This window comes from Panulirus ornatus, chromosome 8 (genome assembly GCF_036320965.1).
Source record: "Panulirus ornatus isolate Po-2019 chromosome 8, ASM3632096v1, whole genome shotgun sequence".
Taxonomy (NCBI): domain Eukaryota; kingdom Metazoa; phylum Arthropoda; class Malacostraca; order Decapoda; family Palinuridae; genus Panulirus; species Panulirus ornatus.
Genome location: NC_092231.1, coordinates 28,732,541 through 28,756,120, shown reverse-complemented (window position 1 = coordinate 28,756,120; position 23,580 = coordinate 28,732,541).

The window sequence follows — 23,580 nt, the reverse complement described above, 5'->3', positions numbered from 1 at the left end:
TGAAGGTGGAGATTTGTAAAGATTTTCAGATAAAAGAGAGAATGTTGGGATGAAGAGAGTGGTGAGAGTAAGTGAGCTTGGGAAGGAGACTTGTGTGAGAAAGTACCAGGAGAAACTGAGTGCAGAATGGAAAAAGTTGAGAGCAAAGAACGTAAGGGGAGTGTGGGAGGAAATGGATGTATTTAGGGAAGCAGTGTTGGCTTGCGCAAAAGATACTTGTGGCATGAGAAGCGTGGGAGGTGGGCAGATTAGAAAGGGTAGTGAGTGGTGGGATGAAGAAGTAAGATTATTAGTGAAAGAGAAGAGAGGGTCATTTGGACGAGTTTTGCAAGGAAATAGTGTAAATGACTGAGAGATGTATAAAAGAAAGAGGCAGGAGGTCAAGAGAAAGGTGCAAGAGATGAATAAGAGGGCAAATGAGAGTTGGGGTGAGAGAGTATCATTAAATTTTAGGGAGAATGAAATGATGTTTTGGAAGGAGGTAAATAAAGTGCATAAGACAAGGGAACAAATGGGAACATCGGTGAAGGGGGCTAATGGGGAGGTAATAACAAGTAGTGGTGATTTGAGGAGACGGAGTGAGTATTTTGAAGGTTTGTTGAATGTGTTTGATGATAGAGTGGCAGATACAGGGGGTTTTGGTCGAGGTGGTATGCAAAGTGATAGGGTTAGGGGGAATGACTTGGTAAACAGAGAAGAGGTAGTAAAAGCTTTGCGGAAGATGAAAGCCGGCAAGGCGGCGGGTTTGTATGGTATTGCAGTGGCATTTATTAAAAAAAAGTGAGTGACTGCTCTTGACTGGTTGGTAAGGATATCTAATGTATACATGGCTCATGGTGAAGTTCCTGGGGATTGGCGGAATGCATGCATAGTGCCATTTTTCAAAGGCAAAGGGGATAAAGTTGAGTGTTCAAATTACAGAGGTACAAGTTTGTTGAGCATTCCTGGGAAATTATATGGGAGGGTATGGATTGAGAGGGTGAAGGCATGTACAGAGCATCAGATTGGGGAAGAGCAGTGTGGTTTCAGAAGTGGTAGAGGATGTGTGGATCAGGTGTTTGCTTTGAAGAATGTATGTGAGAAATACTCAGAAAAGCAAATGGATTTGTATGTAGCATTTATGGATCTGGAGATGGCATATGCTAAAGTTGATAGAGATGCTCTGTGGAAGGTATTAAGAATATATGGTGTGGGAGGTGAGTTGTTAGAAGCAGAGAAAAGTTTTTATCGAGGATGTAAGGCATGTGTACGTGTAGGAAGAGAGGAAAGTGACTGGATCTCAGTGAATGTTGGTTTGCGGCAGGGGTGCGTGATGTCTCCATGGCTGTTTGATTTGTTTATGGATGGGGTTGTTCGGGAGGTGAATGCAAGAGTTTTGGAGAGAGGGGCAAGCATGCAGTCTGTTGTGGATGAGAGAGCTTGGGAAGTGAGTCAGTTGTTCGCTGATGATACAGCGCTGGTGGCTGATTCGGGTGAGAAACTGCAGAAGCTAGTGACTGAGTTTGGTAAAGTGTGTGAAAGAAGAAAGTTAAGAGTAAATGTGAATAAAAGCAAGGTTATTAGGTACAGTAGGGTTGAGGGACAAGTCAATTTGGAGGTAAGTTTGAATGGAGAAAAACTGGAGGAAGTGAAGTGTTTTAGATATCTGGGAGTGGATTCGGCAGCAGATGGAACCATGGAAACGGAAGTGAATCATAGGGTGGGGGAGGGAGCGAAAGTTCTGGGAGCGTTGAAAAATGTGTGGAAGTCGAGAACGTTATCTTGGAAAGCAAAAATGGGTATGTTTGAAGGAATAGTGGTTCCAATAATGGTATATGGTTGCGAGGCGTGGGCTATAGATAGAGTTGTGCCGAGGAGGGTGGATGTGTTGGAAATGAGATGTTTGAGGGCAATATGTGGTGTGAGGTGGTTTGATCGACTAAGTAATGAAAGGGTAAGAGAGATGTGTGGTAATAAAAAGAGTGTGGTTGAGAGAGCAGAAGAGGGTGTTTTGAAATGGTTTGGGCACATGGAGAGAATGAGTGAGGAAAGATTGACAAAGAGGATATATGTGTCAAAGGTGGAGGGAAGGAGAAGTGGGAGACCAAATTGGAGGTGGAAAGATGAAGTGAAAAAGATTTTGAGTGATCGGGGCCTGAACATGCAAGAGAGTAAAAGGCGTGCAAGGAATAGAATGAATTGGACCTATTTGGTATACCGGGGTGGACGTGCTGTCAATGGATTGAAGCAGGGCATGTGAAGCCTCTGGGGTAAACCATGGAAAGTTTTGTGGGGTCTGGATGTGGAAAGGGAGCTGTGGTTTCGGTGCATTATACATGACAGCCAGAGACTGAGTGTGAACGAACGTTGCCTTTGTTGTCTTTTCCTAGCGCTACCTCGCGCACATGCGGGGGGAGGGGGTTGTCATTTCATGTGTGGCGGGGTGGCGACGGGAATCAATAAGGGCAGACAGTATGAATTATGTACATGTGTATATATATGTATATGTCTGTGTGTATATATATTTATACGTTGAGATGTATAGGTATGTATATGTGCGTGTGTGGACGTGTATGTATATACATGTGTATGTGGGCGGGTTGGGCCATTCTTTCGTCTGTTTCCTTGCGCTACCTCGCTAACGCGGGAGACAGCGACAACGTATAATAAATAAATAAAGTTTGAATAATATATGAAAGTAATTGAATCTGTGGAATTCTTTAGAATACACCAAAAGAAGAGCAGATGTGGCACCAAAAGATATATACCAAGTTAAGATGAAAGCAAAACAAATGGCTACTAGACACAATGAGAGCTGAACTAAATCTTTTGATAGAACTTTTTATAGAACGAGACATGAGAATGCCAGACACACCACAATGGTCAGAGGATGATGAAAAGGTGAAGGGAGCGAGGAAGAAAGAGAGAAAGTAGATATTATTCAGTGTCTCGCTGGTGTGTGTGTGTGTGTGTGTGTGTGTGTGTGTGTGTGTGTGTGTGTGTGTGAGGGCGATTCTTAAATGGTGGAAAGATTATCATAGTAAGTGGGAAGGACGCAGGAGGAAGACAACTCCAGAGAACTAGTCGAGGAAAGGAATTATCATGACAGGTACGAGTTACTCCAGATGACATGTTGTTGATGACTATGAGCAACACAAACCTTCAGTACCGTCCTCTGTGTGGCGGAGGAAGGGAGGAGGAGGACCATGGGTCTTTACGTCACATAGTCTACGGGAGTGACGCGCCTGACCTGAGTGGAAGGTTGACGGTCTGAGCTGGTCAGGTCATCAGGAGGCTACCTGCCAGCCACAGCCAGCGCCTCCCACCCACACATGAGGATCCCAACCCTGCAGGCAGGAGCAAAGCAAGGTCGGCCAACCTCGACTACACTGCAGGAGGAGACAAGATGATGGAGCACCTCACGATGACGGGGAGAGCGATGTCACCAGTGACGACACTCCACCACCACACAGCCGGGGGTTACACCTGTGGTGGAGGAGGCTTGTGGTGAACTGTGGTGAGGTGAGGGCCAGAGTGTGGCGTGTCGCCCCACCCACCAGTGCCACACAGGACAGCTGCCACCGACTCCATCATGTTTACCGTTATCGTAACTTCCTGGGACTCCATCTGACCTCCCTCGTGTGCCTTGTGATATGACCCCCATCTGACCTCCACCGCCTGTCTGGTGTGGTCAACTCACGGATCTCTACCGGGTCTCAACCGATTTTTCCTCTGCAATTGTAAGGCAATTTGATTGTCGTCTCTGCTGTATAATCTCTTATCTCCTGTGAAGTCGAGTCATGGGTGTACACACACGGGTTTCAGTCCTTCATGTTACACTCAGCAGCGCTCTACTTCCCCTACATTACGCCTACTATCTATCTATAGTATCACTACTATCTATAGTAGTGATAATCGATCTATCTTTCCAGGTGCTAATCTGCTCGTTCTGTTCTTCTGTGATCATTTCTCAGTTTGAATTCTTATGGTCAAGGTCGTAACTCCCAACATCCATTACTTAACATGACTTGACGTTGGTACTTTGATGTCTTTAACCTTACGTTTGATGTGGGAAATTCTCCCACGCCAAGTGTTGACCCAGATTTCTGATCAGCGAGTCGTCAATAATCATGAAAGACTGTCGTGTTTACTTTGTTGTTGCAAGTTGCTGAGAACTGCAGATCTATTGTTCGTGTGTGCGTGTGTGTGTGTGTGGGGGGGGGGGAGATGTCCCTTCAGGAAAGACGGGGGGGGGGGGGGGTTGGGTGGTTGAGATGTGACGTAAACTTGGAGGAGGTTATGGAGTTAGGACGAGGGGGGGGGTAGCAGGACGGGAGAGAGAGAGAGAGAGAGAGAGAGAGAGAGAGAGAGAGAGAGAGAGAGAGAGAGAGAGAGAGAGAGAGAGACAGAGAGAGAGAGAGAGACAGAGAGACAGAGGGCTAGGGTGAACATGAGGGTTAGGAGGGGCTGTAAGGGGGAAGGGTACCAGCAAGGGAGGGGTGAGGCGGGCAGTTGGCACTGTACTGGTGTGGTTGGGGAGGTTGTGCTGGTGGGGGAGGGGGATGGATCAGGATGGCAGGGGGGGGGGGGGCGGAGTAGGCGTGGAGGGGGGGGGGGGTAAGGTCAGAGGCTGTAACTGTAGGCTGAGTATAATATTTCCCTCAGTCACGGCCGTGAGCGCGGCGCTAATTTCACTGAAATCACGAAGGTAAATACAAGTGAAGGAACACTTGACCTTGTGTGGAGCAGTTATCACTGCTAATACAACAGACTGTGACCTTGGTGGCTTACCGGCTGGCCGGCCGGTGACCTCACTTGACCTGAGAGAGAGAGAGAGAGAGAGAGAGAGAGAGAGAGAGAGAGAGAGAGAGAGAGAGAGAGAGAGAGAGAGAGAGAGAGTAGAAAATAAGGGAAATGTCAAATGAGGCAGCGGGACGACGTAGCCCCACCAGCACTGCAGACACGAGAGTGTCGAATGATGCAACAGTGAGCCAGAGTGATCAATGTGTACAGATGTATGGAGATGGAGTGGCAACAAATGGTAAGGAGTTGTGTGTCAGGGATCACACTGGAGCAGATGCGCTGGATATTGCGGGAGTTGTGGAGACAAAACTTACTGAAGAGATGAAATCTGACATTATGTTTCGAGGAGTATGTGATAGCAAGGAGAGGAGGAGGAGGAAGAGGAAGAGGAAGAGGACGAAGAAGAGGAGGAAGGAGACGACCCATTCATACACAACGTAACGGCCAGAGTGACTGAGAGTAAGACGTGTTGATAATGTAAAAAAAATCCTCCGAAGAATTTTTAACGAAGTGTAACATATAATAATGACGATGAGGGAAAGAAGAGGGTGGTAACATGAGGCGGCCAGACACACACGCCTCACACATGGTAATGTATTTATAACGGGGGAATTCAGATTCTCCTGGAGACAGAGAGTCATGGAGAGAAAAGTTACTGGAGTGTATGAGGGAAAATCTCCTCCACAAACATGTCAGGTGGCGCACGAGAACCGCAGGAACCAACGCTCTGTCATGACTAGATCTTATCTCCACACGTCGCTCGGTGGTGAATGTGACTATGAGAAATCAATTGGAAAACGCGATCATATAACGCTTGAGTATAACCATTTGGTAAATGTGGACATAAAGAGAGCAGAGGTGAGGCCACACTCAAGGTGGAGCTATATTCATGGAAATTACACAGAAATAGAATATCTCTGGTAACTTCCGTTGGGAAATGGAGTTCAATGGCCAAAAGCCAGGAAGCTGAGGTAAAAGGTTTTATATAATTTACAATGAAGGAGTAAGATCATGAGCACCATTAGCCACGAATACAGAGGGCAGTTTGAGAAAGACGGAGGAATGGTTCAGTGCGACAGATGTGCACAAGCGAAGGAGCTTCGCGATGTGTTGTGACGCAGATGAGGCCAACGCTCCAGTCAGCCAGCATTTGTGATGCATGATGAGAGAGCAAGGAACGAGTATGGCAGGATAAGACACGAGAAACTGAGAGACAATAAAAGGGAAATTATGGACGAGGTAGGAGATGATGATCCAGGACTTTTCCATACGTTCTCCAGACGTAAATTGTCTGTTAAAGACCAGATGATGATAAGGGATTCAGAGAAAATAATTGTAGAGGATGATGTACGCAGGAACTTGTGAGGATCTGGATGACGAATTCAAGTGTTTTCGCAGCGGACGACACAATAGTCCCAACACCAGGAAGATGCAGAGGGATGAAGGTCTTGGAAATCACTAAAAATATCTAGACAGAAGACATGAATGATGAAGGGTCTTGACTCGTGTAAAGCTCGCGATCCTGAAAAATTTCTCCATGTGTGCTGGCGATGTGTACAGATACACTCGACGAACCACATCAAATTGTTGGTCAAGACAATGCTCGAGAAAGGCGAAGTACCTTAGCAGAGGAGGAGGGCAAGTGTGATACTTGTATGTAAGAAACGAGATCAGGAGATTCGCTGAACTACACAAGGATCTCCCTAAGGAATGGACCCCTGAGATAATGAGAAAGAAAATGGGGGACTTCCTGCTAAGGACATGATCTAAATATGAGTTCTAGGGAAGGGAAGTCTTAGGTAACGAACTTCTTAGATATACGAGTATGTGAGCTGTTTTAGATCAAAAAGAAGGCTAGGTGGACTGTCTTGATCTGGATTGCCAGAAAGAATTAGACTTTGTGTCTCACAGGAGGCTGGTACAGATGCTGGATGTCTGGGCAGGAAGAAAGAAGGATTTTTTGATGGATGGAAGAAATTATCATGATGGAAGAGAACAAAGGACGTGTGTCAGAGGATCTTCTTAAAGTAGGTGGTCACCAGCGACGTGCCACTGAGACCATCGCTCTTCCTGGTGTATGTCAGTGACTGGCCAGGATGAAGGGACTGCATCAACGTACAAGGGGACCTCGACAGACTCCGAAGCTAGTCTGATACATGGTTCATGATTTCAACCTGAGGAAATGTACACAACGATGATGAGACACAGCGAGAGAAGGTGTTGATGTGAATATCGTCTCGTAGGAAGTCACCTGCAGGAATCTGTGGGTGGGAGAAGCGAGTCGACATGTCCCTCACCTGCCGCCATGATAGTATAGAAGATAAACTGTCTGACGTCAGATGTTAGATTCACATTTAAGTACACGTACGAGGAAATATTCAGGAAACTGTTCACGTTTGACATTTGACCAAAAGTAGAATACTGCAAACTTCTCAAGTTTGGTCACTGAACTTAAAGAAGCACAAAGAGCTAAAAGAGGAGGTGCGGAGGAAGGGAACAAAGATGGTAACGCGATTAAAAGAGCTGAGTTATAGGGAAAGATTACAGGCCGTATGTTTGTTCCCCATGAAAGAGGTAAGAGTAAGGGTGACGTGATCACAACAGTTTGACGACTTGCAGAGCGAAAATTATTTGACAGATATAAGGAGCCTTTTATCTGAAGGAACAGCTAGGCAGGAACATCTAGCAACGCCTTGACCCGTCACCTTAGGCTACGATAGGTTGGAATGACCACAACTGCCCATGATTGGTCAAAAGACTGATTGCCACGCCCTCATCCCGACGTGATTGGCTGGAGGAGGCCTAAGGTCCGGCCCTCATACCGCTAACGGCCCAGCCTTGCATCTCTGATGACACAACCAAGATGGGTGGACGAACTTTGCCAGGCATGACCTCGTGCTGACCCCAGGTCACTTGACCATGGGACATGAGAAGTAATTAACTAACAGTTGCGAGATACACCGTTAATATTGGCCACGTGACTTGAGGTGTGTGAGGTCACAGGTACACGTGGGACAGGTCAAGGAATGTCTTGCGACCTCCCAGGTCACCACGTAGCATACAAATTCTCTATCATAAACACAACGAACACACAGGTTCGTGATGACGAACGCGCAGGTTCGTGATGACGAACGCGCAGGTTCGTGATAACGAACGCGCAGGTTCGTGATAACGAACGCGCAGGTTCGTGATAACGAACACGCAGGTTCGTGACAATGAACACGTAGGTTCGTGATAACGAACACGTAGGTTCGTGATAACGAACACGTAGGTTCGTGATAACGAACACGTAGGTTCGTGATAACGAACACGTAGGTTCGTGATAACGAACACGTAGGTTCGTGATAACGAACACGTAGGTTCGTGATAACGAACACGTAGGTTCGTGATAACGAACACGTAGGTTCGTGATAACGAACACGTAGGTTCGTGATAACGAACACGTAGGTTCGTGATAACGAACGCGCAGGTTCGTGATAACGAACACGTAGGTTCGTGATAACGAACGCGTAGGTTCGTGATAACGAACACGTAGGTTCGTGATAACGAACACGTAGGTTCGTGACACCAGGTTGCTGCATTTCCATTCTGAGTTTGTGCACAGGGGCGGAATGAGTGATGCACAGATACACAGACCACACAGACCCAAGATCCAGGCGAGGTGGTCTGGCATTAACATTACTTGAGAGAGAGAGAGAGAGAGAGAGAGAGAGAGAGAGAGAGAGAGAGAGAGAGAGAGAGAGAGAGAGAGAGAATATAAATCCAAAGGGAAAAAGAGAACGAAGGGATAGGGTTGGAAAGTGGGTGGCAGGTGGACTGAGTTGAAGGATGTGGAGCAGAATGATGAAGACAAGAGTTGATAGCGTCAGGTGGTCATGAGAGGAGATCACGTAGGGAGGGAGACGAAGGAGACAGTAGGCGGCAAGGTGGAGCCCTGAGGGCGAGGGAGAGAGGCCACATCGTCAACAGCTTCAGTGGATCAGTCAGAGGAGCAGCAGTTGTGTGTTGGGTGACAGAGGAGCAGCAGTTGTGTGTTGGGTGACAGAGGAGCAGCAGTTATGTGTTGGGTGACAGAGGAGCAGCAGTTATGTGTTGGGTGACAGAGGAGCAGCAGTTGTGTGTTGGGTGACAGAGGAGCAGCAGTTGTGTGTTGGGTGACAGAGGAGCAGCAGTTGTGTGTTGGGTGACAGAGGAGCAGCAGTTATGTGTTGGGTGACAGAGGAGCAGCAGTTGTGTGTTGGGTGACAGAGGAGCAGCAGTTATGTGTTGGGTGACAGAGGAGCAGCAGTTATGTGTTGGGTGACAGAGGAGCAGCAGTTGTGTGTTGGGTGACAGAGGAGCAGCAGTTGTGTGTTGGGTGACAGAGGAGCAGCAGTTGTGTGTTGGGTGACAGAGGAGCAGCAGTTATGTGTTGGGTGACAGAGGAGCAGCAGTTATGTGTTGGGTGACAGAGGAGCAGCAGTTGTGTGTTGGGTGACAGAGGAGCAGCAGTTGTGTGTTGGGTGACAGAGGAGCAGCAGTTGTGTGTTGGGTGACAGAGGAGCAGCAGTTATGTGTTGGGTGACAGAGGAGCAGCAGTTGTGTGTTGGGTGACAGAGGAGCAACAGTTATGTGTTGGGTGACAGAGGAGCAGCAGTTGTGTGTTGGGTGACAGAGGAGCAACAGTTATGTGTTGGGTGACAGAGGAGCAGCAGTTGTGTGTTGGGTGACAGAGGAGCAACAGTTATGTGTTGGGTGACAGAGGAGCAGCAGTTGTGTGTTGGGTGACAGAGGAGCAGTAGTTGTGTGTTGGGTGACAGAGGAGCAACAGTTATGTGTTGGGTGACAGAGGAGCAGCAGTTGTGTGTTGGGTGACAGAGGAGCAACAGTTGTGTGTTGGGTGACAGAGGAGCAGCAGTTGTGTGGTGGGTGACAGAGGAGCAGCAGTTGTGTGGTGGGTGACAGAGGAGCAACAGTTGTGTGGTGGGTGACAGAGGAGCAACAGTTATGTGTTGGGTGACAGAGGAGCAACAGTTATGTGTTGGGTGACAGAGGAGCAACAGTTATGTGTTGGGTGACAGAGGAGCAGCAGTTGTGTGTTGGGTGACAGAGGAGCAGCAGTTGTGTGTTGGGTGACAGAGGAGCAACAGTTATGTGTTGGGTGACAGAGGAGCAGCAGTTGTGTGTTGGGTGACAGAGGAGCAGCAGTTGTGTGTTGGGTGACAGAGGAGCAGTAGTTGTGTGTTGGGTGACAGAGGAGCAGCAGTTGTGTGTTGGGTGACAGAGGAGCAGTAGTTGTGTGTTGGGTGACAGAGGAGCAGCAGTTGTGTGTTGGGTGACTGAGGAGCAGTAGTTGTGTGTTGGGTGACAGAGGAGCAGCAGTTGTGTGTTGGGTGACCGAGAGAAGCAGGAAAACTGAAGGAATCAAGTTCAGGTGCCTTAAGGATGTTGATGGCCACATGATGAGGTCCATATGCTGAGGTTCACATATTGAGGGCCACATGTTGAGGGCCACAATTAAAGTGTTATCAAAATCCATGACTACAGTTGGGTCAGTAGGAAAGAACATCACCTGTGGACCTTGACCTGGGGAAGCCATATTGGTGGTCGGCGTAAAGGGAATGGAATTGTGAGAGCTTAAGAAGGTGGGAGTTAAGGAGAGTTTGGAAGACTTTCGGTGGCGCGAGAATGAGAACATTTCACCTAAAGACTCGAGGGGATATACCATATGGGCCATATACCTTGCCTACTTGGAGCTCGGAAAGTGCTTATGAGGCCCTGCATAAAAAAAAAAAAAAGATATAGGAGGTGGTATAATAGGTTCAGCAGGAGGAGGCGAAACGGGGAGGGGGAGGAGGAAAAGGAGGAGGAGAAGACGCGTCATCCTCCAGAGGTGAAGGTACCAAAACGTGCGGCTTTACCAGGTGCGGAGTGAGCTGTAGCTACAACTGACCATGTCGTGCGGACGACAACAGGAAAGGTTAAATTACAGACGTTACGGCAGATGTTTTTGGTTATGGACCACAAAGATTTGTCAGTAGAAGGGCACGGCCAACTGAATGCGTAATCAAAGCCATATATATATATATATATATATATATATATATATATATATATATATATATATATATATATAGCGGAAGTGAGTCACAGGGTGAGGGAGGGGGCGAAGGTTCTGGGAGCGTTGAAGAATGTGTGGAAGGCGAAAACGTTATCTAGGAGAGCAAAAATGGAACCTGTGCGTTCGTTGTCACGAACCTGCGCGTTCGTTATCACGATACTGCGCGTTCGTTATCACGAACCTGCGCGTTCGTTATCACGAACCTGTGTGTTCGTTATCACGAACCTGTGCGTTCGTTATCACGAACCTGTGCGTTCGTTATCACGAACCTGTGTGTTCGTTATCACGAACCTGCGCGTTCGTTATCACGAACCTGCACGTTCGTTATCACGAACCTGCGCGTTCGTTATCACGAACCTGTGCGTTCGTTATCACGAACCTGTGTGTTCGTTATCACGAACCTGCGCGTTCGTTATCACGAACCTGTGTGTTCGTTATCACGAACCTGTGTGTTCGTTATCACGAACCTGCACGTTCGTTATCACGAACCTGTGCGTTCGTTATCACGAACCTGCGCGTTCGTTATCACGAACCTGCGCGTTCGTTATCACGAACCTGTGTGTTCGTTATCACGAACCTACGCGTTCGTTATCACGAACCTGTGCGTTCGTTATCACGAACCTGCACGTCGTTATCACGAACCTGTGCGTTCGTTATCACGAACCTGCGCGTTCGTTATCACGAACCTGCGCGTTCGTGTTCACGAACCTGTGTGTTCGTTGTGTTTATGATAGAGAATTTGTATGCTAGGTGGTGACCTGGGAGGTCGCAAGAGATTCCTGGACCTGTCCCACGTGTACCTGTGACCTCACACACCTCAAGTCACGTGGCCAAGATTAACGGTGTATCTCGCAACTGTTAGTTAATTACTTCTCATGTCCCATGGTCAAGTGACCTGGGGTCAGCACGAGGTCATGCCAGGGAAAGTTCGTCCACCCATCCTGGTTGTGTCATCAGAGATGCAAGGCTGGGCCGTTAGACGGTATGAGGGCCGTACCTTAGGCCTCCTCCAGCCAATCACATGGGAACGAGGGCGTGACCAATCAAGGTCAGTTGTGGTCATTCCTACCCACCGTAGCCGTGGGTCCCGGGTCAAAGCGTGGCTAGCTCCTTCAGCTACCTTCGCAGTCACAGCATTAGGAGACAGAAAGTCTAGCCTCCAGCAGGAAGTTATCAGAAGACTAAGTCTGAGAGCCATGGCCACTGAGACGCCTGCTGGAGCTGTGGCATACTTCACAGACGGATCAGTGGAGCAGACAGATGAGGGAAGGTCGGGAGCGGCCTTCCACACACAAAGTCATACACGTCTCTGGAGGCTGTCAAATGGCTGCTCCACACTACAGACGGAGCTAACAGCCATCTCCAAAGCCCTGGAACATGCAGCCACCTCGCACTCGAAGCCCGTGATAATACACACGGACTCCAAGTCATCAGTGCAAGCGCTGCAACACAGCCGCCCAAAAGGACAACATCAAGCTTGTCACCTCGATCCTCACTCAACTCCACGAGCTGCAGCGACAGGGACGTCCCGTCACCATACACTGGATCCCCAGTCACGTAGGGATCGAGGCAAACGAGACAGCATATGAGGCAGCTACAGCAGCTACACGTTTCAACATCATCCAGGTGCACGTTCCAGTGAGCCTGCAACAAATGAAGCACCAGCTACAGAAAGCAGCAAGGCTCTGGATCAAGAAGAATCTCCTGGACTCCTACAATGCCGGATCCATGTCAGTCAAGTGGTACATGGTGGCCACGTCATTGGAGCCACCATATAACTACAGAGACATGAACAGGGATAACCCAGTCATTCTACACCGTCTACGACTGGGGTACCAATGCAGCTGGCAAAGAACTGACGGCGTCATCAAGGACTGTGTCTACTGCCAGGATCCGTCAACGCGGCCACTGGAACACTACATGCTGGACTGTCAAGTGACACAAAGTCTCCGTGAAAGAGTCCCTGATTTCAGTGAGGAAGACCACATACTACCGGCGGCCTCACTACTTCAGAGGATTCAAAGAAACCATATGGGACACCTACTACAGACCATAAGGGAATTTCCACCTCCCAAGTAAGAATAAATCAAGACGAGTAGAAACCAGAGAACGGGCCGCCAACAGGCAAAGGCCCGTGTCGGACCAACAGGTCCGACGATCTTCACAACAACAACAACAACATCATCAACGACAACAACATCTGGGAGCCGATTCCTTCAGCAGTCCCGCACCCATTGAGGTAATGTAAGCTGTCCTTGTCTCGAGCCCCGTAGCCACCGCTGCCCTAGATTGTAAGATGTTACTGTGTCACGTCAGGTCTGAGTGTAACCATGTATCAAAAGTTGTCACAGAATTGCCCAACGAATAAGTGTCTTGTATCATGATTTTATAGTCAACTTGTCATAAAGGAAAAAGATCTCCTAGTCTGAAATCTTACCTGGAATGTAGAATGTGGAATATTGAATGTTAAGTGTTAACGAAAGTGTTTGTACCCGGTTAATGTGCTTTGTTATCTTGTATTCTTATTTCTTGTATCATATGTAGATTTAGCCCTAGTGTTTGCTTTCATCCCATAACGTTAATATAGCGTTATCCAGTGTGCGTAACTAAAATAATTCACGGTCCTTCCCAGTAGGATTCGTAACATAACAATTGGCGACCTTGCCCCAGGATGTTTCTTGCCTTAACGGAATCTCTTTCCTTGCTTCGTTAATCATACCGTTGACCAGCGACGCTGACGTTGAACGCTTCTGTCGACGTGAGTCCTCTCCCAGTGACATCAGATGTTTAACAGCTCACGAGTTAAGCCTTGTAGCGGATATGTTAGGAATGGCGTACGACGGGAACTGTCATAAAGTAGAACAGGAAACTTTAACAATAATCAGTTGGTTGGCGAGCAGATCGTAGGTGCTGCGCCTGATGTTGAAATCAGTGTTGACGACACCATCCAATCATCGAGGTCCGCCGAAGCCTTGATCATTCCTCATCTCTCTAGTGATATTAATATCAGTTCTGAATGCTTGCCACTTCACCTAGAGACAGCTGAGACTGATGCACAAGCACAGAGGAGCGGACTGAGCAGATGAGATTAACTTTGGAACAGAATACGACAGAGCACGTCACCGTCAGTACCAATATTTGATTCCACGAGACACTCAAGCTTCGTGGCAAAGTTTTGTGAAAACGACGTCACTAAATTTTTCCGTACTTTCGAAAATGTTGCAAATCAGTTTTCTTGGCCAGAGTCGTCGTGGTCAGTGTTACTACAATCTGTCCATGTAGGTAAGGCTCAGACCGCATACACCACGTTATCTAGTGACAAGTCTGCTCATTATAAGGTCGTGAAGAATGTTGTGCTGAAAGCTTACAAGTTATCTTCAGAAACTTACACACTTGAATTTAGAGCTAACAGTAAGAGTCCTGATCACACTTATGTCGAGCATATTCGCGAAAAGGACCATTTATGCAAGCAGTGGCTCCGCTCCGAACAAGTTTGTGAGTTTACAGAACTTAGAGAGTTGCTAATACTTGAAGAATGTAAGAATAGTGTATGTACCCCATGAAGTTCTGCCCCATGAAGTTCCGCTCCCTTGCCGGAGGCTCCTAGGAGTCAGACGGATTAAGTCATTTTTAATTGTGGTAAGGTTGGCCACCAGGTGAGGGACTGCTGGGCTCGGGTGAAGGAATCCAGAGACTCTACCAGCGGTGGGCCGGTGAGTCTCTTCTCAACTTTAGGGCCACCCAGTTATGTAAGTGAGGCTAACCCTGCTCTCAGGAAAGTGTGTGTGTGTGTGTGTGTGTGTGTGTGTGTGTGGGGGTGGGGGTGTTCTTCGAGGGTGGTAATCACTCTGTAGTACTGGATCTGTTTCGTGGGAACTACAATACGTTCCTGTCTGAGGGCTATGTTAGTAGATGTGGTGTACGACGAAAAGTAACCGTATTACGGGTTTCTGGTTCTCTGCAGTCCCTGATGTTGGATGGCTTGGTGCCGCGAGGAGAGTTTGGAGACCGAGTCTTGCTAGATGGACTGTCGGGTTCCGAGGAAGCTCCACTAGTCGATGTGAGGGTAGAAACAGATCTCTTCACGGGCCATGCTCTCATAGGGGTTGTAGATAGGTTACCTGTCTCAGGTGTGGACTTTGTGTTAGGCAGTGACCTAGCTGGTGGGAAGATGAACCCAGTGCCACTGTGTCACTGTGTCGTACAGTTTACTTCGTCAAGTGAGGTTGTGTCGCCATGTCTTGAGATAGTAAGCTGATATCCTGGTAGATAGCAACAGTATGAAGTAGTTTACAGATAAAAGAGATAAAGAGGACGAGGTGATCAAGTGTGGACTGGTTCCTTCTCTGGGATGGTATGTGAACCTGGACTTAGTTGTTTACGACCGTAGCTTCCACAGTGAGGAAGACCAAACCCTCAACAAACATGGCAGAATCAGGTCGAAGATTTTATCTTTCTCAGCACCGTCCCTCACTCTGAGCTACACACTACAACTGTGAGGGCAAACTTGTTTTCATTTGCTCACACTTCAGTGAGGATGACCACTTTTTGAATATACAGAACGTCTCTGTCAACTTCCAAGTCCAGTAAGAACGTGTCTGCCGCGTTCACCATCTGGACGTGTAGAAAAACTTACAAATTTTGTAAATGTAAAACTTTGGTCCACCGATGATCATAGCGCACATCGTCCGCCTGACACATGGTCACGATATTCATATTCCCAGATCAGAAGATCTTATATGTACTTTGTGCAGGAGTCTCCTGAGGTGCTCCTGGGTGAGGTGCAGCCCACTCATGAAACTCATATCTCCTCCCGCGACCACCATGTACCACACTTATGTCTCCTGTATTTTGCCCTCTTAAGCTTATTTCCATGGCCTCTCTGCTGCTCTATACATTTATTATTATTATTATTATATTCATTGTTATCATTATCATTATTATCATTATTATTATTATTATTATTATTATTATTATTATTATTATTATTATTATTATTATTATTTTATTATTATTACTATTATTATCATCATCATTATCATTACTATTATTATTATTACTATTATCATTATTAGTATTAGTATTATCATTATGATTATCATTATTATACTTATTCGCTGTTTCCCGCGTCAGCGAGGTAGCGCCAGGAAACAGACGAAGAATGACCCATCCACTCATATACACATACATATACATATATACACATGTGCACATTCATACTTGCTTCCCTTCATCCATTCCCGGCGTTTCCCCGCCCCACTGGAGACAGCATTGCTACTCCCCGCTTCAGCGAGGTAGCGCCAGGAAAACAGACAAAAAGGCCGCATTCGTTCACACTCAGTCTCTAACTGTCATGTGTAATGCACCGATACCACGGCTCCCTACCCACATACAGGCCCCACAAACCTTTCCATGGTTTACCCTAGCCGTTTCACATTCCCTGGTTCAGTACATTGGCAGCACGTCGACCCCTGTATACCACATCGTTCCAATTCACCCTATTTCTTGCACACCTTCCACCCTCCTGCATGCTCAGGCCCCGATCGCTGAAAATCTTTTTTTACTCCATCTTTTCATCTAGAATTTGGTCTCCCGCTTGTCTTTGTTCCCTCCGCCTCTGACACATACATCTTCTTTGTCAATTCTCTCCAAGCGTCCAAACCATTTCAACACACCTTCTATTGCTTTCTCAACGCGCTTTTTTTTTTATTTCCACACATCTCTCTTACACTTTCATTACTTACTCGATCAAACCACCTCACATCACATATTGTCCTCAAACATCTCATTTCCAACACATCCACCCTCCTCAGCACAACCCTATCTATAGCCCATGCCTCACAACCATATAACATTGTTGGAACCACTATTCCTTCAAACATACCCATTTTTTGCTCTCAGAGATAACGATCCCTCCCTCCACACAGTCTTTATCGCTCCCAGAACTTTCGCCTCCTCCCCCACCCTGTGACTCACTTCCGCTTCCATGGTTCCATTAGCTACTAAGTCCACTCCCAGATATCTAAAACACTTCACTTCCTCCAATCATTCTCCACTCAATTTAACATCCCAATCAACCTGTTCCTCAGCCTTACTGAACCTAATAACCATTCACATCTACTCTCAACTCTCACTTTTCACACACTTTTCCAAACTCAGTCACCAACTTCTGCAGTTTCTCACCCGAATCAGCCACTTCATCGGCGAACAACAACTGACTCACTTCCCAGGTCCTCTCATCCCCAACAGACTGCATACTCGCTACTCTCTCCAAAACTCCTGCATCTACCACCCTAACCACCCCACCTATAAACAAATTAAACAACCATGGAGACATCACACATCCCTGCCGCAGACCGACTTTCAGTGGTAATCAGTCACTCTCCTCTCCTCTCACTCGTACACATGCCTTACATCCTTGATAAAAAGTTTCATTGCTCCTAGCAACTCACCTCCCGCACAATATACTCTTATGACCTTCCACAAAGCATCTCTATCAACTATCATATGCCTTCTCTAGATCCATAAACGCTACATACAAATCTATCTGTCTTTCTAAGTATTTCGCACATACATTCTTCATGGCAAAAACCTGATCCACACATCCTCTACCATTTCTGAAACTACACTGCTCGTCCCCAGTCTGATGCTCTGTACATGCCTTCATCCTAGCAATCAGTTTCCTCCTATAAAATTTCCCAGGAATAATCAACAAATGTATGCCTCTGTAGTTTGAACACTCACTTTTATCCTCTCTGCCTTTGTACAATGGCATACTGCATGCATTCCACCAATCCTCAGGCTCTTCACCATGATCGATACATACACTAAATATCCTCATCAACAGATCAACAATAGTCAATCCCTTTTTTTAATAAATTCCACTGCAATACCATCCAAACCCGCGTCCTTGCCGGTTTCATCTTCCGCAAACCTTTTATTACCTCTTCTCTCTTAACCAAACTATTCCCCCTGACTCTTTCACTTCGTACACCATCAAGACCAAAACATCCTGTATCTGCCCCTCTGTCATCAAACACATTCAGCATACCTTCAGAATACTCACTCCATCTCTTTCTCACTTCATCACTTGCCTACTTGCCCCTTTCATCGATGTTCCCATTTGTTCTCTTATCTTACGTACGTTATTTACACCCTTCCAAAACGTCTTTTTATTCTCCCTAAAGTTTAATGATACTCTCTCACCCCAACTCTCACTTGCCCTCTTTTTCAACCCTTGCACCTTTCTCTTGACCTCTTGCCGTTTTCTTTTATACATCTCCCAGTCATTTGCACTCCTTCCTTGCAAGTACCGTCCAAACGCCTCTCTTTTCTCTTTCACTAACAACTTTACTTCTTCATCTCACCACTCACTACCCTTTCTGATATGCCCACCACCCACATTTCTCATGCCACATACATCTTTTGCTTAAGTCATCACTGCTTCCCTAGATACATCCCATTCCTCACTCACTCCTCTCACATCATTTGCTCTCACCCTTGCCATTCTACACTCAGTCTCTCCTGGTTCTTCCTCACACAAGTCTCCTTTCCAAGCTCACTTACTTTCACCACTCTCTTCTCCCCAAGTTTCTCGCCTCTTTTTTAAAAACATACAAATCTTTACCTTCGCCTCCACAAGCTGGTGATCAAACATCCCTTCAGCTGCCCTTCTCAGCACATTAACATCCTAGAGTCTCTCTTTTACACGCCTATTAATTGATACGTAATCTAATAATGCCCTTTGACCATCCCTCCCACTCACGTACGTATACTTAAGTGTATCTCTCTTTTTAAACCAGGTATTTCCAATCACCAGTCCTTTTTCAGCACACAAATCTACAAGCTCTTCACCATTTCCATTTACAGCACTGAATACCCCATGTACACCAATTATACTTTCAACTGCTACATTACTCACCATAGCACTTAAATCATCCATCACCAAAACCCGGTTTCGTACATCAAAGCTGCTAATACACTCACTCAGCTGCTCCCAAAACACTTGCCTCTCATAATCTTTCTTCTCATGGCAGGTGCATAGGCACCAATGATCACCCATCTCTCTCCGTCCACTTTTAGTTTTACCCATATCAATCTAGAGTTTAATTTCTTACACTCTATCACATACTCCCACAATTTCTGCTTAAAAAGGAGTGCTCCTCCTTCCTTAGCTCTTGTCCTCTCACCAACCCCTGACAAGTACTCTCAAGACTTCCAAACCACTCTTCCCCTTTACCCTTGAGCTTCGTTTCACTCAGAGCCAGAACATCCAGGTTCCTTTCCTCAAACATACTACCTATCTCTCCTTTTTTCTCATCTTGGTTACATCCACACACATTCAGACACCCCAACCAGAGCCTTCGAGGAGGATGAGGACTCCCCGCGTGACTCCTTCTTCTGTTTCCCTTTTTAGAAATTGAGATACAAGGAAGGGAGGATTTCCAATCTACTTTCCAGAAGTCAGACTTCATAAAACAAACTCGTCAGCTCAGGCAATACCACTCACCATCAGAGGAAGCCAGAGAACAAATCCAAACCGTAAACAACGCGCCTTCCTCAGCACAATGAACATAAAATCCTCGACAGTCAACTCAACCACACATTAAAGATGATCCACACCTCCTGCACCAGCCCAACCCCGACGCATGAAGTACTTCTCACTCAATCCAGTGACATCCCTTCTCCCAGGGAACACATGAGCATACTTAGGTAACACTAGTTATTAAACAGCCACCAACCATCGATGTCCACCCATAAAGAGAGATATCATGAGAACATACACAAAGTCCACGCGAAAACAGCTGCTCTCCCACCCTTCACTCCCACTAAAACATGCAATTAAAACCTCAAAGAACTCATCTGCTATCGGCCCTGACAACATATCAAACTTCCACATGAAACACTTTGGTCCATGTGTAATACAAGCACTTACAAATACCTTCCTTGCAACACAGCAGAATCCCTGACATGTGGAGATGTACTAACACTACCAGTCCTAAGACCTTCGAACACCAGCCCTGTACCACTTCTGTCATCATCATTCAAACTCTGTGTAAAACTGACACATAGGACGAGAATCAAACCAAATATCAAATTCTCACACACAAAACATGGCTTTAGATCCCATTACTCCACCACCACACTGTGTGTACACAGACCTCACACGACATATCTAAGAAGCGTCAACCAACCATAGCCCCCGTCCCGCACAGTATTGATTGCAATAGACACTAAAAAAGCATTTGACACTATCCCCGACACATCCTCACGAATGAGGTACTTGAGCATCACCCTCCACAACAATTACAAGCCAGAAGCACTCATGAAGGATTTACTCTAAAAACCTTCATCCTGTACAAGGAACAGTTTTTTCTTCAACCCTCTTCAGTACCATCCCACACAACCTCCTACGACCTCTTGCAGAACACAGGATGAAAGTCTCTTATATGTAGACGACCTCACAGTCACGTGAAAGCACCCCAGCACCACAGATGTTATAAAAAAAAAAAAAAAAAACATGCAACGCGACATTACACATTGAGTATGATGATTCACCGAGAACAGAATGTCTGCTTCTCCTCAGGAGTCTTCAGTCACCTTTTTAACCCAAGACAGACATTAATCTGACCCGGGCCGTCTCGTCATCTTAAACGGCCAATCATTCCCACCCAGCAACACTCCAGCGATCATAGGTCTTACATCCGACACATACATGAAATCTGTTCCCCATATCACAAACATCAATAAAAAAAGCAACAAAACAGAACGTCCTTACAACATTATTTGATATACCAGATTGGACAACATAAAGAATCTTCAATATCCGCTATCAGCAAACTCTCCTCTCCACCCTAACATACGCCTCACCCCTTTGGTCATCAACCCCATCAACAGCAAACTTAATAAAGCTGCAAATCACACGAAACGGAACACTCAGAACAATCACCGGCTACCTAGCAGCCATAAACACTCAGTTCTTATACAGTATAACACAAATTCTTCTAATACAATCCCACGTGAACCTGCTTGACGCGTAGTGGCTTACGACTGCTTTAGATCCTTCCCAGCCAAACCACTGTAACTAACCACCAAGTCCCACGAAGACATGAAAAGTGTTACTCCTGCCTCACACTGCACCACACTCTCCTCATACCCCCTCCATGCAACACACACACACACACACACACACACACACACACACACAGAACACCCGATAAACACAACAGTGACAAAACATATGCAGACCGAAATCACCCAGACAAACACTAAAGAGCCAACCGATCATGGCCACTGGTGGCCATATGAAGTTCAGGCAGCGATCATGGCCACTGGTGGCCACATGAAGTTCAGGCAGCGATCATGGCCACTGGTGGCCATATGAAGTTCAGGCAGCGATCATGGCCACTGGTGGCCACATGAAGTTCAGGCAGCGATCATGGCCACTGGTGGCCGCATGAAGTTCAGGCAGCGATCATGGCCACTGGCGGCCACATGAAGTTCAGGCAGCGATCACGGCCACTGGTGGCCACATGAAGTTCAGGCAGCGATCACGGCCACTGGTGGCCGCATGAAGTTCAGGCAGCGATCACGGCCACTGGTGGCCACACGAAGTTCAGGCAGCGATCACGGCCACCGGTGGCCACACGAAGTTCAGGCAGCGATCACGGCCACTGGTGGCCACACGAAGTTCAGGCAGCGATCACGGCCACTGGTGGCCACACGAAGTTCAGGCAGCGATCACGGCCACTGGTGGCCACACGAAGTTCAGGCAGCGATCACGGCCACTGGTGGCCACACGAAGTTCAGGCAGCGATCAAGGCCACTGGTGGCCACACGAAGTTCAGGCAGCGATCAGGTGCCGCGTGATCCATTCAGAGGGGGAGAGAAGTAAACAACCAGTTGTCTAGAGGATGAGAGAGAGAGAGAGAGAGAGAGACAGAGAGAGAGAGAGAGAGAGAGAGAGCGGGTTTCGGCTGATCACAGTTGAGTGGTGGGACGCGTGAACCGTGGGTGTTGCCCCAGCTGCTGCTCCCAGGAGAAACACCCACCAGGCCAGGCCAGGCCAGGCCAGGCCAGGCTCCCCAGAGCTGTGTGGGGAGAGACTCAGGTATTCTAGTGAAGCATCGTTGCCGAGACGGATAAGAGGCTGAGTATATCGACGTGTGGACAACAATGTGCCCGCCACACACCCACCCTCCTCCTCCTCACACACACACACACACACACACACACACACACACACACACACACACATACACACACACACACACACACATACATACACACACATACACACACACACAGTAACATTACTTCACTCTAATCATCATTGGTCTTCACATGTAACACTTGAGGAAGATATTGTGGTGTGGTTAATCTTGCTCAACACTTGAGGAAGATATTGTGGTGTGGTTAATCTTGCTCAACACTTGAGGAAGGTATTGTGGTGTGGTTAATCTTGCTCAACACTTGAGGAGTTGATTGTGGTGGTTAATCTTGCTCAACACTTGAGGAAGATATTGTGGTGTGGTTAATCTTGCTCAACACTTGAGGAAGGTATTGTGGTGTGGTTAATCTTGCTCAACACTTGAGGAAGATATTGTGGTGTGGTTAATCTTGCTCAACACTTGAGGAAGATATTGTGGTGTGGTTAATCTTGCTCAACACTTGAGGAAGGTATTGTGGTGTGGTTAATCTTGCTCAACACTTGAGGAAGGTATTGTGGTGTGGTTAATCTTGCTCAACACTTGAGGAAGATATTGTGGTGTGGTTAATCTTGCTCAACACTTGAGGAAGGTATTGTGGTGTGGTTAATCTTGCTCAACACTTGAGGAAGGTATTGTGGTGTGGCTAATCTTGCTCAACACTTGAGGAAGATATTGTGGTGTGGTTAATCTTGCTCAACACTTGAGGAAGATATTGTGGTGTGGTTAATCTTGCTCAACACTTGAGGAAGGTATTGTGGTGTGGTTAATCTTGCTCAACACTTGAGGAAGGTATTGTGGTGTGGTTAATCTTGCTCAACACTTGAGGAAGATATTGTGGTGTGGTTAATCTTGCTCAACACTTGAGGAAGGTATTGTGGTGTGGTTAATCTTGCTCAACACTTGAGGAAGATATTGTGGTGTGGTTAATCTTGCTCAACACTTGAGGAAGATATTGTGGTGTGGTTAATCTTGCTCAACACTTGAGGAAGATATTGTGGTGTGGTTAATCTTGCTCAACACTTGAGGAAGATATTGTGGTGTGGTTAATCTTGCTCAACACTTGAGGAAGATATTGTGGTGTGGTTAATCTTGCTCAACACTTGAGGAAGGTATTGTGGTGTGGTTAATCTTGCTCAACACTTGAGGAAGGTATTGTGGTGGGGTTAATCTTGCTCAACACTTGAGGAAGGTATTGTGGTGGGGTTAATCTTGCTCAACACTTGAGGAAGGTATTGTGGTGTGGTTAATCTTGCTCAACACTTGAGGAAGGTATTGTGGTGTCCAGGTATCATGTCTGCCCCAGCCTGACCTGTAGGTGGGCCGGAGTACCACACATCATGTTGGCTTGATTCCTGTACGTTGATGTAGTGTACAGTACCAGCTGACGTAGGATTATATACCTGACCTTCACATGGACGGGTATGATGACGACCAAGGACGAGAGAATAGCAGGATGACGACCAAGGATGAGAGAATAGCAGGATGACG